Source organism: Ammospiza nelsoni, chromosome 24, assembly GCF_027579445.1.
Source record: "Ammospiza nelsoni isolate bAmmNel1 chromosome 24, bAmmNel1.pri, whole genome shotgun sequence".
In the NCBI taxonomy this organism is placed as follows: Eukaryota; Metazoa; Chordata; class Aves; order Passeriformes; family Passerellidae; genus Ammospiza; species Ammospiza nelsoni.
Genome location: NC_080656.1, coordinates 2524711 through 2537603, shown reverse-complemented (window position 1 = coordinate 2537603; position 12893 = coordinate 2524711).

Below are 12893 nucleotides of genomic sequence, written 5' to 3'. Positions count from 1 at the left end.
TCAAAGGTTGGACTCAATGCCTCAGAGGTCTTTTCCAACCTAATTGACTCTGTGATTCTGTATGTGAATATTTAAATGCTGAGTTCACTCTATGACACCAAGGACGACAGCTCTAACCCCCAACCCAAAAACATCTGGGGAAGCCTAACACCCTACTGACACCCACTGACAGGGAAACACTTCTGGCAAACAGGGTTTTCCCCTGCCTAATCTGCCAAAAATCCAACAAATCCACACTGATATCTGGGCCTCAGGCTGCCTTCCTTTCCCTCTAGAGCCTTCAGTTATCAGATTATCACTTTTCTTGGTTGTAATGTGATGAAAACAAGCAACACCTGCTCTCAGGGAATGCCCCAGAATTCACTCCAGACTATCAGCACATCAACACTTAGGGATGCAGCAGTGGCCATGTCCGTGGTCCGTGGGCATTCAGGAAGTCCAAGCCAGCTGGTGAAAAGGTTACTCAAAGAAGTCATTCCCTGTTGTAGCCATTGCTCCTCTCAGGTACAAAGTGAAAAACTGTGGATGAAAAAGGATATCAGGACCTCTTCCAGAAAGATCACCTGTTGGGAAAGGAAATATTTATAGCTCAATAAACTGATTTTTAAAACCCCAGATGTTACCCAAAAAGCACCTTCAGCTGTCAGAAGCATTTTGTTGGTGCTTGTGGCTGCCGCCAAAGTCAAAGAATAATTGGGGAAAGGCAGACATACAAATAGCAGGGGAAAGAGCCAAGTTATCCCAATGGCCAGCCCAGTCCAAAAGGGCTTTTGCTGGCCCTCACCTCAGGATACCAAGCATTGCACAGGTGAGCTCACAATCACCAGTGACAGGTTCCACATCTCTGCCACTTTTGTGACACAGGGCAGCACACATTGTTGGCCCTGTGGCCACCTCATCCTGGCAGTTGGAAGTCACTGGGACCACCCAGGTGCTGATGCTGAAGGGCTGACCATGGCTGCTGCAGTCAAAGCCTGCTAAGGGCTGTGACTGAGCTTTGGAATGAAAGCTTCAAGCTGTAAAAGATGGCTTTGGGCCCTCCAAAGGAGAACTTGGGTCTTAAACCTTGTGTCTGCCAGCTCTCAACTCTCCAACCCCCCTGGAGTGTGGGTCATCGGCAGCTGTGTCCTTGCTGTCCCCAGCCCTGGATGGTCACACCCAGAAATGGCTGCAGTGCTGAGTCCTGGTCCCTCCACACTGCCCTGGTGGGTCTTGGCCACATTCCTGTGGTAGCTGTGGCTGCCCTGCATCTCCTGGGGTGGGATCCATCCTGTTCCAGAAGTCTGCCTCATGTTGGTGGGTTGCCCCTCACTGGCTACAGCTGTGACAGCCTGTCCTGCTTCTGGCCAGGACAGGGGATAATGGAGTTGCATTTCCACAGTAAAAGAAAGGCAACACCCACACTGTGACCATGTTCTGTACTAGAAGAATAGAAGAAAGGATTTCATCAGAAGGCTAGCTAAGAATTGAAAAAGAAAGAATGATAACAAAGGTTTGTGGCTCGGACTATCTGAGCCAGCTGACTGTGATTGGCCTTTAATTAGAAACAACCACATGAGACCAATCCCAGATGCACCTGTTGCATTCCACAGCAGCAGATAACCATTGTTTACATTTTGTTCCTGAGGCCTCACAGCTTCTCAGGAGGAAAAATCTTAAGGAAAGGATTTTTCATAAAAGATGTCTGCAACACCCACAGCATCACAGAGGAGGAAGGACGAGCTCTCTCACCCTCACCATAGCACACTGGGACCTTCTCATGGTGAAATGATGGTGAATGGAGACATTTTGGTTCTCTAGAAGCCATCCATTCCAGCTGCTGCTGAAAAGGCAAGAGCCATCCACGTGCTGTGGATCAGGGACACACCATGCTTGAGCTCTGGTGTATGTACAGGCCAGAGCTGTCTGTTTGTGAGCTCAGCCTCTGATCCCAAGGCAGACCGTGCTTGTCTGTCCCTCTCAGTGCCAGTGGCTGCTTCCCATGTCCATTTCTGTGACAACACCATAAATAATTTCTGTGGAGCAGAGAGAGCTGTTCTGGAGGGGCCTGTGACACTTGGTTCACAAGGAAATGCATCCCTGTGGGCATCACCTCAGTGTGACTGGGGAGATCCCTCCTGCTCCAGGGCAGAGGCTCAGCAGAACCCAGCAGTGCTGGAATGAAACAACAAGGCAAAAGAGGTTTGTTCTCCACTTTTTATTTTCCTTTTTCCTTTTTTGTAATTTGTCAACAACATTTCCATGAAAAAGCTAAAACTGCACAAGTAACTCCACAGTTCTTCAACATTATTCCCAAAAAAGCAAAATGGAACAAAAGCAACAAGTAGAAAGAAACATCATCAATATAAATATCTACACTGACGCCGCTTCTCTTTTCTTCCCCTTCCATTTTCCCCTTTGCCTCTTCCCTCCTTCCCTTCTTCTCCCTCATTTCCCTTTTGCTCCACCCATTCCCTTTTCTCCCTCCTTTTATTGATTTTTTCTGCCTTTCCCTTCCCATGTTCAGAACTGTGGAATATCCCAAATCTACCTGGGGTCACCTCAGATAGTTTGAGATGGGCCCAAATCCTTCAAATCAATGGCATCAAAAACTGCAAATAAATCTGGGGACAAGAATCTGGGCAGGATTTGTTCAAAACACCCCAGCAGGCTCAAACCTTCTGAATATTTATTGCAATTAATTAATTAAATAAAATTGTAATACATTATATGTATATAAAGCATGTATTTATATGTATGGATATGGATTTAATGGTGGTAATTAATCAGCTGCATTGAGGTGGTTTTTCCAAGGGTGTTTCCCTGTGGATCCCAGTAGATTTCCCACTGCTCCAGTGACCAGGTTTTACTTTAACAAGGTGTGAAGTGCCATGGAAGGCCAGCTGTGGAAATAAATCCAGGATTTTGGCATCATTCTCATGTGACCCCTTTGCTGAACCCCATTGTTCCCTCATCTCACAACCAAATATTCCAAAATATCCCCCTTGGACAGGGCTCTGGGGTGGAAATCATCTTATGAATGCAGTTTGGCCATGGAAGGGGTAAAAATTAAAAACTGCTAAATTCTGAATGCTGGAGGTGCAGGGAAGCTGCAAGATGAGGGACCCTCACTGTGGCTTCAGGGAGGAGCTGCTGTGACTGAACCTTATCAGAAAAATGAATCCACGAACATCAGAGGTTTATGTCCAAAAAGGAGACAGAGGAGTCCTGTAACTTTATTCAAATAAAGGGAGAGGCCATAGAGCATTTTCCTGGGGTCTCTCAGATTTTTGGAGGACACAGCCTCCTTTTTATCCCCATTTCCCTTCTCTCTTTCCCCACTGGCTGAGGTACTTGAGAGGTTCAGACTTCCCAAAACACCTGATACCAAAGACTCCCCTCTCATTTATAACCCTCCCTTTTAATGTTTAATTCTTATGGAATTTAGGGCTTTTCTTCATTGTTTCTTTCATCTTTCAATTTCATCCATCAGCCAACCTACAGTTTGTTTGTAAAGGCAAATCTCTTTTTCCATTCATCAATCAGTGGAATCCTTCCCATTGTTTCTTTTATCTCTCAGTGCCAGTTTTATCTGCCAGCAGACCCACAGCTTGTTTGGAAAGACAAATCTGTCATTCCTCTCAACCTGATCCAAAACCTTCTTTGGGTTAGAAGGGGGTGAGAAGGGGCCATTTGAGGCAGCATTTCATCACTCCATAGGGTTGTTGTTGTCTTTTGGTTTTCACAGAATCACCAGGTTGGAGGAGACCTTCAAGATCATGGAGTCCGACCCAGCCCTAACCCTTCAACTCAACCCTGGCACCCAATGCCACATCCAGGCTTTGTTAAACACACCCAGGGATGGGGACTCCACCACCTCCCTGGGCAGCCATTCCAGAACTTTATCACCCTTTCTGTAAAAACTTTTTCCTGATATCCAACCTAAATTTCCCTTGATGCAGCTCGAGGCTGTGTGCTCTGGTTGTGTCAGTGCTGCTGCACACAGAGCCCAGCCCCAGCTGAGCACAGGCACCTTTCAGGAGCTGTGGAGAGTGATAAAGTCACCTCTGAGTCTCCTTTTCTCCAGGCTAAAAGGAGACTGTTTTGTTCTGCCTTAACAACAGCGAAAAAACATCAAATCTCCTATTCTTCCACTTCTGATTGACTCTGAAGCCGTTTTATTGGCGCTTCCCCTGGGGCACACAGCATCACTGCTGCTCCTCGCCCATGGCAACGGAACCTGGCCCCAGACGTGACAGAGTGGCCACAAGGGAATGTTCACCTCGGTCCTGGGATGGTTGCCAACCACAGAACGTGGCCCTCAGAGCTGCTGATGCAGCCCTATGACATAACCAGGTGGCCCTTGGAAATGGCCACGTAGCCAGCGAGGGAATTCTGCCCTCAGCCATGGCCAGGTGCCGCCCATGGAGTTTCCTTTTTTCCCTGAACGCCCCAGATCAAAGTAAGCACTTTGATTTATGGAATACCAGGTATTTCTATTTACAGGGAGAACTCTGATCCCTGCAAGGGCTTATTTAATGGTTATTTTCAAGGTTATTTTCAGGCCCTGGTTTTCACTCCTGCACCTTAATTCGTGAGAACTGTTCTCCTTTGGAATCAGTGAAAATAATATGGACTATTTTGGGTCTAATTTAAGGGTATTTTGCCCTCATGCTGCCCAATGTGATTTCTGAGCGCCCAAGGAGCAGCCCTGAGGTCAGAGGCTGCCATCCCTCATGTGGAATCACTGGCTTTAATTCACTCAACTCCTCTCACAGACATCCAGGTAGCAACAAAACACTTTAATGCACATATCCCCCCACTGGGGAATGACAAGGGGGGAAATCTTCATCAATATAATTCTGGGGGATGATAGTGGAACATATTTTATCTGTAGAGTTTGTTGTTGTAATGGATGTTTCTTGTTTTCTGTGATTTTTATTAGCAGTTTCATATTGCTGCACTTCCAAGTCCAGCTCAGATCTGAGGAAAAGAAAGAAAACACCAAAAGCAGAGTTTCTCAGATCTGCTCATCAAAAGGGGTTTAGGAGGAGGTGGCCTGGTGCTGATTCCAGGTTATCATCAGAAAATCCTCAAATCCTTCCAAATCCATTTTACCACGGTTGAATTTCAGGGATAAAAGTGCATAAATTAGAGATGTTAAAGGTGAGTTTTTGCCAGCATCCGGCTCCAGGTGCTCCCAGTGTTGAGGATCCCAGGACCATCCCACACCAGGCACAGCCAGCAAGGCCCCAGTGCCCCTTGGTGAGCTGAAAATGAGGCAAAAACCTGCTGGTTTGGATTTCAGAGTGAAATGTGAGCTCCTACTGGGAGAACTCAGAGTGAAATCCATCCAGTGGACAGATGAGCAATCACCCTGGAACTTCTCCAGGTTCCTGGTCGTGGGTTGATGCCCTTGGGAGTAGTGGAGCCTCCTCTTGAGGTGTCTGCTGGTCTGGTCACCGTCATCATCATCATCATCACCACCATCATCATCACCATCATCATCACCACCAGCCCCCTGCTCTCCTGACACAAGTTCTCTCTCTGTTTTTGCAGCTGGCAGAGGTGCCAACAACAGCTGGGGCGTGCCAGATGTATTTTAGTAAGTCCCACATGTTTGGGGTGGGAAAGGGGATTCCACCACCCTCATCTCCATCAGGGCTTCCTTGCTGCTGGGCTGGGTCTCCCACAGCCAAAACCCCCCTGATGTGTCCTCCAAAAGGGCTGAAAAGTCCTGAAATGGGTGGAAAACATCCTCCAAAGGTCTGAAAACACCCCAAGAGTACAGAGAATAATGATGGAATGGGAATAAACCCTTTTTTTCAGTTATTTTACCTAGAGCTATGGCATTTAGGGCTCCATTTGCTGCCCAAACAATATTTTGACAAATGGTTAATTTATTGTTCTGATCATGAAACTGTCAATAATTGTGGATTTGTACCATTATGGAGGAAAGGAGAAAAAGGTTTGAATAATACAGGAGGCAAAAATTGGCCTCTGAGAACCCACTTGATCATTTAAATTGGTCATAAAACATAATTCTTGGACCATAAATGTGTGTCCACCATTAGTTGTAGCATTTATTGACATTAACTTTTAAATTAGATACTGGCACTGCCTCCTTAAACCTTTTTCTGTTTTTTCAGTGATCCTCAGGCCTTGGTGGATTTTTTGCCTGGATCCAGAAAGGTGAGTGACAACTCAGCTCCCTGCCCAAACCCACACAACTTCCGTAACACAAGCACTTTCTTTAAAGAAAAACTGTATTTTTAATATTAAACTTCCCAAAAGCTCATGATTTTTTTGGTCTCAGTTCCTGCTGCTGCTTTTTTCCCATGAAAAGGGAATGAAATTTCCTTGGTTTGTTTTTCGTCAATTTCCTCAAGTTTTGTCCTCAATTCCCTCGGTGTGTTTTCCTTCAATTTCCTCAGGTTTTGTCCTCAATTCCCTCCGTGTGTTTTCCCCTCAGTTTTTGTCATCAATTTCCTCGGTGTGTTTTCCCTCAATTTCCTCAATGTTTCTCCTCAATTCCCTCGGTCTTTTTTTTTTTTTTTTTTTTTTTTTGTCAATTTCCTCCATTTTTCTCCTCAATTCCCTCGGTGTGTTTTCCCTCAATTTCCTCAATGCTTCTCCTCAGTTCCCTCGCTGTGTTTCCCTCAATGTTTCTCCTCAGTTCCCTCGGTTATGTTTTCTCTCAATTTCCTCAATGTTTTTCCTCAACTCCCTCACTGTTTTTCCTCAATTTCCCTCAATATTTCTCCTCATTTCCCTTGCAGTGTTTCCCTCAATGTTTCTCCTCAGTTCCTTCGCTGTGTTTTTCCTCAATTTCCTCAATTTTTCTCCTCAAATCCCTCAGTGTGTTTTTCCTCAATTTCCTCAAATTTTCCCATCAATTTCCTTGCTGTGTTTTTCCTCAAGTTTTCCTCCTCATCTCCCTCAGTGTGTTTTTCCTCAATTTTTCTCCTCATTTCCCTCGCTGTGTTTCCCTCAATATTTCCCTCGCTGTGTTTCCCTTAATATTTCCCCTCAATTCTCTCCCTGTGTTTTTCCTCAATTTCCCCCATTTTTGTCCTCAGTTCCTTTGCTGTGTTTCCCTCAATGTTTCCCCTCAGTCCCCTTGCTGTTTCCCTCAATGTTTCTCCTCAATCCCCTCACTGTTTCCCTCGATATTTCCCCTCAGTCCCCTCGCTGTGTTGCCCTCAAAGTTTCTCCTCAGTTCCCTGTTTCCCTCAGTGTTTCCCCTCAATCTCCTCGGTGTGTTTTTCCTCGGTCCCCTCGGTGTGTTTTTCCTTGGTCCCCTCGGTGTGTTTTCCCTCAATTTCCCCAATGTTTCCCCTCAGTCCCCTCGCTGTTTCCCGCAATGTTTCCCCTTAATCCCCTCGCTGTTCCCCTCAATATTTCCCCTCAGTCCCCCCGCTGTTCCCTGCAATGTTTCCCCTCAGTCCCCCCGCTGTTCCCTGCAATGTTTCCCCTCAGTCCCCTCGCTGTTCCCTCCGTTTCCCAGGTCCAGGAGCCCTCCCCGCGCTCGGAGCGGGCCGGGCGGGCGGTGCGGGTGCCTGAGGGGCCGGGCCCGGGCTGCCCGCAGGGCGGCGGGGCTGCAGCGGGCGCTGCGGTAGACCTGCTGCAGCAGTGCCTGTGGGCCGCGGGCATCACCGAGCAGCTGCTGGAGGCCGAGGCCATGCGGGACCAGGGCAGCTTCCAGCCCGCAGTGCCTTCCCTCAGCGCCCCGCAGATCGCCCCCAGCGGCGCCCAGCCGGCCCTGGCCCCGCAGCCGCTGCTGCAGCCCTTCGTGCAGACCCTCGGGCCCTTCCCCGGCCTGCAGCTGGGGCTGGCGCCCGCTCAGCCGCGGGCACAGCAGGTGACGGCCACTGCCCTGCCAGCGCCGCAGGTCGTGCTCCTGCAGCAGGCAAGTGCAGCCCCTGGGTGTGACCCGCACCGGGGCCACTTCCATCCCCTCTGGGGCCACTTCCATCCTCTCCAAAGCCACTTCCATCTTCTCCAAAGCCACTTCCATCCACTCCAAAGCCACTTCCATCCTCTCCAGGGCCACTTCCACCCTTTTGGGGCCTCTTCCATCTCCTTTGGGGCCACTTCCCCCCTCTCCAAGGCCACTTCCAATCTCTCCAGGGCCACCTCCATCCCCTCCAAAGCCACTTCCACCCACTCCAAGGCCACTTCCACACTCTCTAGAGCCACTTCCACCCTCTCCCAGGCCACTTCCAACCCCTCCAGGTCCACTTCAGTCCTCTCCAAGGCCATTTCCATCCCCTCCAAGACCACTTCCACCCTCTTCAAGGCCACTTCACCCTCTTCAGGGCCAATTTCATCCTCTCCAAGGCCACTTCCACCCTCTCCAGGGTCACTTCCATTCTCTCCCAACACACTTTTGTAGCTCTGTGGTTTGAAGTTCTGGTTTACAGGGTTTTTTTTTTTTTTAGTTTGTTTAGTCCCATTCTGTTTTGGTTTTTTTTCTTTTAATTCCTCTGGATTTTAATTTTGCTAATTCTTTTAATTCTGTATCTTTTATTCCTATTTCTTTTAGTCCTTTTATTTTAGTCCTGTTACTTTAGCTCTTTCTTCTGGGAAGGGGGAAGAAGAACAGCGACAAAGATCTCAATACTTGAGCTTTTATTTGACTCAATCTTTGCTTTCCTCTGTAGATCCCCAGTTTGTGGGTTTGGGACACACAGACTGGGGATTGTGGGGTTCAGACCCTGCAAGGGGCAACTCTGCAGCACATTCTTCAAATCCTGGAGCGCTTAAGTTTGGAAAACCCTTCAAGATCCTCAAATCTGACCCTTCTTGTCCTTCCACATACCCTCTGGAGGCAGGGCTGGAGAATCCCTTCTCCTCACACATTCACACCAACCTCAAGCAGTTTGTGGGTTAAAAAGCCACAGATTTAGGGTGTTTTCTCATTTTTTTTGTGTTATTTCTCCTCTCCAGGTGCCGCAGAGGATCATCCTGCAGGTGAAGCAGCCGGGCCCCACCACACTGGCCCTGCTCCCCAGCCCAGCCACCTGTGTCCTGGGCAGTGGCCAGGGGCCAGGGCCACCAGCCCACAACCCCCCTGGCCACCCCCATTGTGCCACCCTGTCACCCTATGGCCACCAGCTCCCTGCAGCAGCAGCAGCAGCCCAGCACAGCAGCATCCCCACGGCCAAGGCTGTGGGAATTGAGCTGTGGCACGGGGAAAGCTTCTGGGGCCTGCAGCCAAAATGGGGGAAACTGGACTCCTATGTTTCCTATTTTTAATAAAACCCCTGATGGAAAGTGCCATGAGGATCCACAGTGAGATTATTTAACAGAAAGATGCTGTCACTGGATTTTCCAAGGCAAAAAAGAGAGCTTTTAATTTCTGACTCCAACATTTATAGACTCCCAAAAGTGACAGTGGATTGGAGGGTGACAGTGCCACTTCTCCAATGAGGTGACAAACCAACAGTGCATCAAATTTCTCCTCCTCCATAAGAGAAGGCAAAACAATGAGTTAATTACATAAAGCTCATTACAAGAATGTAAACATCAGAAGGCTTAGAGAAACTAAAGAATAGGGTGACAATTTAGTGTTTAGGCTTGAGTTTAAATGCATCCTTGAGTTTAAAAACATCCAAAACTTGTTTGCAAGACATCATCATCCTGGTTCCTGAGGAGAGGAAAACCTTCTCCAGAGTTTCTGTCCCCATTTCTCTGGGAAGTTGGGGGGTCCTTGTGCCATCCAGCAGCCCCTTCAGGTGAGGAGCTGGATTTCCTGGCAGCGTTCTTTGCTTCCGAGTTTTTCCACTTTGTTCCCAAGGTTTTCTACTTTATTTTCCCTATAAAGTTTGTTGTCCAATTTTCTCCTCCTTCCCAGTTTTGTCCTTTATTTTCCCTTTTTTTTTTCTCCTCTAATTCCCATTTCCTCCTATATCTCCAAATTTTACATCTTCTTTCCCAGCTTTACCCCTTATTTTCTAGTGCTCCACTTTCTTCGCTTTCCTCTTTTTATTTCCAAGTCCTCCACTTCATTTCCAACATCTCCCACTTTTTATCTCCAAGATTCCTTTCTGTTTTTTCTCTTTCAAGTTTTCCCTCTTCATTTCCACATTTCTCCACTTTGTCTCTAAGTTTTCTGCCCCCTTCCCAAGATTTCCCCTTTTATTGCCACAATTTTTCAAGTTTTTTTTCCACAAGAAAGCCCAGGAGAAACGCTGGGACTTTTCTTTGCACAGGCAACGGCTTCAGGTGATGGAGCAGAGGAGGAGGAATTCAAAGTAAGAGACAGGGAAGAGGATAAAGATGGTGAAAGAATTACCCTTGTGGCATGCTACAGGGTCCAGAAGGAACACCTGGATCAACAGTGACAGGATACCGGACAGAGAGACAGCAGAAATACCACGGGGCTACAGGGAAGAATGCAAAAATGGTTATCTGAGAGCTGGACAGAAAAACAAAGAGCTGGCAAATGAGAAATAGCCACGGGCAGAGCGAGGAGGACGGAAAAGATGGGGACAAGGCTGTTCACGGTGCTCGGCCAGGGCGTCCCGGGTGCTCCTCCGGGCCGGTCCCGGGGCTCGGCCGCTGCTGCCGGCGGGAGCACCGAGCTGCAGTTCCGCGCTTTGGCCGCTCGGCGGCAGCCGCGAGCGTGGGAACTGCCCGGAGCTCGGGGGGACGCGGCCGGAGAGGCCCGGGAGGGAGGGGACACAACGGGGACACAACGGGGACACAACGGGGACACGGCGGGGACACGGCGGGGACACAACGGGGACACGGCGGGGACACAACGGGGACACAGCGGGGACACGGCGGGGACACAACGGGGACACAGCGGGGACACAACGGGGACACGGCGGGGACACAACGGGGACACAGCGGGGACACAACGGGGACACAACGGGGACACAGCGGGGACACGGCGGGGACACGGCGGGGACACAACGGGGACACAGCGGGGACACAACGGGGACACAACGGGGACACAACGGGGACACGGCGGGGACACAACGGGGACACGGCGGGGACACAGCGGGGACACGGCGGGGACACGGCGGGGACACAACGGGGACACAACGGGGACACAGCGGGGACATAGAGAGGAGGGACACGGGGGGGACACGGGGGAGGACACGGGGGGGATATAGCTGGGACACAACGGGGACACGTGGGGGACACAACGGGGACACAACGGGGACACAACGGGGACATAGAGAGGAGGGACACGGGGGGGACACGGGGAAGGGCACGGGGGGGATATAGCTGGGACACAACGGGGACACGTGGGGGACACAGCGGGGACACAACAGGGACACGGGGGGGACACCGGGGGGAGTACAGCGGGGAAATGAGGGGGACACACAGAGGGGGAACACGGCGGGGATATGGAGGGGACACAACGAGGACACGGCGAGGATACAGCGGGGACACAGGGGCGATACCGGGGAGACACGGGGGGGATACAGCGGGGACACGGGGGACACAGGGGGGACACACACAGCAGGGACACAGGGGAACACACAGAGGGCGACACAGGGAGACACGAGGGGCAGGAGCAGGTGGCTCTCGGGGGAGCATTCTCCGCAGTGGCTCCGTGAGCTGCCCCTGGGCACATTCCCCAGCTGGCTGCGGCCATCCAGCCCCCCTTGGAACCTTCCCTTGGCTGTATCCATCCCGTCTTGGAGCTGATTCTTTGCGTCCTTCCCGCTGTGGACAAGTGTCGGATCAAGCCCTTTTCTGACCCAGAATGGGGTAACTGAGGGGCGTTTTAAAAACTTTTATTCCATTTTCAGTCTCATGACAAGGGTGAGACAATACCGATGTTACAATCACACCATCACAATCAGAAGCCAACTATTTCCTAATTACAAAACACTGTAAGTGTTTCTTGGCCTATTGTTTCTTTAGCCACAATTTTCTACCAATCCATTTCCCACACTGGAGCAGAGGCACAGGCAGTGCACCCCAGCTGTGCCTGTGACACTGGGGAGCTGTGGGAGCTCCCCCAGGCTTAGGACAAGCTCCAGGAGCTCCCTGGTGCCCAGGCAGGCAGGGGGCAGGGTGGAGAGGCAGCTGCCGAGGGGCAGCTGGGTCAGGATGAGCTCCAGAATCCTCCCAAAGCCCCAGCTGCAGTGTTGGCTGAGTTTGAGACAGTGACACAGGGCAGACACTCCAAAATGAGCTACATCCCCTTCAGTTTTATCCATTCCACTTTCACCAATGAGGAGAGATAAACATGAGAATGTAAGTGAAAAATAACAGAACAGAAGAGACCCCAATCGTCAGTATCTAAAAATGCACCCTCCTGCCTTGGTCCTTGCCACGTTGAGTCAGGAATGTGAATATTTAATCCCTGTAAATGCTGGGCAGTGTTGTTCATTGTTTGCCCAAGCGTTTCCTCATGTGGTCCCCTGATCAAAATACTGTCATTATTTTGTCCCCTGAGCAGGATTTTGTCATTATTTTGTCAGTTTGTACTTTCAGGTGTGAGAAGGACTGATCCTGCCGGGCTAACATGACATGGAACACCCAAGGGACTTGGGACAAGGGCCTGGAGAGACAGAACCAAGGAATGACAGAGGGCAGGGCCGGATGGGATTTTGGGAAGAATTCCACCCTGTGAGGGTGGGCAGGCCTGGCACCTGTATCCCACAGAAGCTTCTCCATCCCCTGAAGTGTTCAGGGCCACGTTTGATGGGGCTTTGAGCAACTTGGTCCAAGCCTGAGAACAAAATGAGCTTTAGGGTCCTTGTCCTTCCCAGCCCAAACCTTTCTGGCATTCGAGGATTTCTCCGGCACCGAGCCAAAGCACGCGGGGCTCCAGCCAGGGCTTGGCAAAATTTCATCAAACTTAACAACAACCATTCCACAGACTCTTTTCAGGTTTTTTTCCTTAATATTAACAACTTGAAGCCATGAGCCAGAGGAGAAACCTTTCC